Raw genomic sequence first — 3,957 nt, 5'->3', positions numbered from 1 at the left:
TTAGACGAACGGGAAGTAAACGGTAAAGAGTCTTCCGATCGTAGAGTATATAGCTCCTGCAACGCTGCCTCGCACACCTTAAGCGTGACTCTCGCGAGGACTTTAAAACGAGAGGTTAACCCGATTAAGAGTAATAGTAACGTATCCTATATACGACCACCTCGAGGCTAACTGTCCCGGTATTGTATGCTCCTCTTTCCACGATGTCGCCGTTGTGATGCCTTCCTCTTTATATTTAACTATTAATAAGCAGGCAGCCTCTGCTCTTCCGTATTCGTGGTACTCGGGACCGTCGAACCGGATCTATAGGACTATTAATATAAAGGCAGTCTCTGCGTCAGGATGGTTTATGGCTGTTACTAACGAGCAGGCAGCCTCTGCTCTTCCGAAGCACTATCGGGATCGCTTTTCCGGAGACTCGGGCCCCGGGAAACTGTTTTTATGGTTTTTGTTATATATATTGTTTTTGTTGTTTTTGGTGTTGTTGTATCGTAGCCGGAATTAGAATATAAACTCGAAACAGAATCCTCTTCTTTCGGACCTCTTCTTCTAGTGCCCACGTAACGCGATATTCTTCTAGGCCTTTTCTAGAGCCCTTCGCCCGTTATTAGAGGACCAACCAGAACCGTATCGTATCCAAACGCTTAAGACTCGAATACTTAAAAACCGAAGACTTAAAGGCTTAAAACAGGAAAGAGACTGGATATTCCGACTATACTACTTAGATATTCCGACTATAGTTCCTGTGGGCCCACTTTTCCAGCCAATCAAATTTTATTATTTTTTAAACCACACACAACCTAATCTACCACATCAATTACGATCACCACTTCCACCATCAAGCTATCATCAATCAACGTTAATCAACGTTAATTAACTTCAATTAACAGCCCCCCGATAGCATAACAATAACAGCAACAAGGCGAAGATATCCATAGGCGTGGGCGTGGCCGTGGCCGTGGCCGTGGGCGCGGTGGAAGAGGAGCAATTACTACTATGGCTGGCTTTAATCGAACTAACGAACTGATCCGTCAATTACAATAACAACAACAACAACAATAATAGTAGCAGCAGCAGTAGTAGGTTAGATATATAAATCGGAAAGTATAAGGAACTGGATTCTATAGAGAGGCCTTAATTGGTGGCAAACAGCTATAAAATAGAACCATCGGTCTTAATTAACATTATCCGAATTATTATAACCACTGCCTTTAATTAACCCGAGGGATTAAATTAATCTAACGTTAAAAGACTATTCGGGCGATTAAACGATTAACGATCGTACTAAGTACTTAGTAGGTAGGTACGTTATATGTGTGGTATTCCGAAAGAGGGAAAAAGTGGGTTTATATCAGAACTATAGTCGGACTATCTAAGTGGTATAGTCGGAATATCCAGTCTCTAAAGACAACCGTGACCGTATCGTATTAATAACGTTAACAGGCCGTTCGTTTAGGCAGGCCGGAACTACCCTCGTGCGCAGGAATATGGATAAAATCCCCCTATGCCGATTATATCCGCCTCTAAGCACTAATTAAAGAAAGGCGAAGCCGTTACTATACAGAACGGCTCCGCGTAGGGCCAAATAAACAACTAACTAATAGGCTAGCCGAAGAGAGGGTTAGGCTTATTACCGGTCCGTATCTAGAGCTAAAAGGGTCCTGAGGAGATAGTCGCCGGGCCTCTAGAAGGGTCGGCAGTGGTCTGATCAGGGGAACGAATAGCTAGATAGGCAGGCGGGCCTACGGTCGGCTCTTCTAGATCGTCTAGATATCCGAAAAAGGGACGATAATATAAATTGTGATTATAATGGGTGATAAGTGACGATCGTGAAAGATCGGACGAAAAGCTAGCTAGATATAGTGGGTCTATTCCGAAGAATAGCCGTATATAAGACCAGATCCCTGGGACCGCGTACATAGTCACGTGATACCTATAACGTCCAGACCCGGAACACGGGTCTGCCCCTCTACACTAATAATAATAATAATAATAATACCGGCGAGGAGGCACCTACTCCCGCCCCGGCTAATAAGGAGATTACTACTCCTGCCTTAGGTATAGACCGCCGCGCCTAGCTAGCCCGAGCCGCTAAGGCTAAGGGTAAGCGTTCCGTGGGCGATGCTTTTATAGTGGTTAAGAGCGCCGTAAAGCGCGCTTATAGAATAAAACATCCTCCTAGAGGGATCCGTAAGGTCTTCTGCTTTATTTATATAAAAGCGGTTACTAATAGCCAGAATAGGCGGTGCTACCGTGATTAATTAGGACCCGGAGTAAGGATAACCGATCCTAAATACTATAACTACTTAAAGGGCGGTTATATCCTCCTCCGCCTAGGATAACTAGTTTATTAATAGTATTCCTAGAGGCGGTAAAGGTGGTTAACGATAATACCTTCTATAGCCCTAAGGCGATAAAAGCGCTCGCGGCGGCTTATTTAGCCTTCTAAAAGGTATTAAGGGTCTTAAAAGAGGCTTTTAGTACTTTATAGAAGGATAAGTCTATCTTAATACCCGTTAATTCGGGAGCCGGTAAGCCTCGCTTATCGGTATATATTACCGCCTCCCCTCCCCGCGGGGACTCCTATATTATAATAGGTGGACCAATACCTATCACGGCGCCTCCTACTATTATTACGCCTATCCCTAGCATAACGATTACCTTTACGGGGGTAGAAGGCCTATACCGGTTTAACCGGTTTATATAGGTGGTTAAGAACGTTATAGGGGTTATAACCGTTAAGGTGGAGGATATTAAGTCTTCTATAGGAAAGAAGAAGGATAGGCAGGCCAGGGTCGCGCCGTTAGCGCCGTCTCCTATTATCACTATAAGCGATAATAATCGCGCGGATAGTCGTAACGATATTAACCTCGACGCCTAAACCCGGTAGCTAAGGGCGGGGCTTATCCGTAGTAACTTAATTAACGTAAACGGTTTTACTATTATTCTAACCTTTATTTAATCCTTACCGCCCTTCTTATAACTCTTCTTCCTTTTATAACGTTCGCGGGGTCCGTTATTAGTTTTAATCGGGCTATACTTCTCTTTGTAGCGATCTAAGGCGCTTAGTTCCTCTAGGGAATCCGTCGGTTCCTAAGATATCTAGGCGTATCCTTCCTACTTTACTAACGCCTCTTTTACCACGCCTCTGCCTACCTGCCTATTCCTAGCGTATAGGATTTCTTTTACTATCTATTCGTCTTCTTCTAAACTATCGCGAATCGGGCTAGGTTAGGGGTCGTATAGAACTTATCCAGGGAGCGGATCCTTCTTTATGCGTTATAAGAGGTCTATATAGAACCTCGGGTATACGTTTAAAGGTATATCTAATTCTATTATATACAGGTTAATAACCTTAGTTACTTTATATTTATAATATAGCTAGCTTAATTTATATAACGGTCGCGGGGTAGAGTAGTTCGCGAGCGAGAGCTATATAAGGTTACCTGCTCGGAACCGTTTAGCAGGAATACGATATTTATTCGCTAACTCTCTTTATTAGAGTTATATAGCTGCTATCGCGGCTTAAGCGAACTCTATAACTTTTTAGAGTTAGCGAAGTAGGTTATAAGCTATAAACTCCTATACGTCGCCGCTTAGTTCTTCGTGGATCTAGATCGGGTCTATATAGTCTCCGTGTTCTAGGGAGAACGGGCTTATCTTTATAATCGAGCTCTCTCGGTTATTGAACGCTAATTAGGCTATAGGCAGTAACTTACCCTAATTAACTTAGGCGTAGTATATAAAGGCTCGGAGGTACGCCTATACCTCTTAATTCGCTTACTTAATAGCGCCGTCGGTCTAAGGGTAATATACTATACTTAATCGTTATTCGATTCTAGCTAATTTATAGAAGTATCGCTAAAAGCGACTTATTTAGTTAGAACCTTTATCGCTTATAATTAAATAGGGAATACCGTAAAACCGAAAGTAATAGTATAGGAACCGTTCGGCGTA

This window comes from Sodiomyces alcalophilus, assembly GCF_042370955.1.
Source record: "Sodiomyces alcalophilus JCM 7366 unplaced genomic scaffold ACRALscaffold_6, whole genome shotgun sequence".
Classification (NCBI taxonomy): domain Eukaryota; kingdom Fungi; phylum Ascomycota; class Sordariomycetes; order Glomerellales; family Plectosphaerellaceae; genus Sodiomyces; species Sodiomyces alcalophilus.
Note: the sequence above shows the minus strand (reverse complement) of the source record.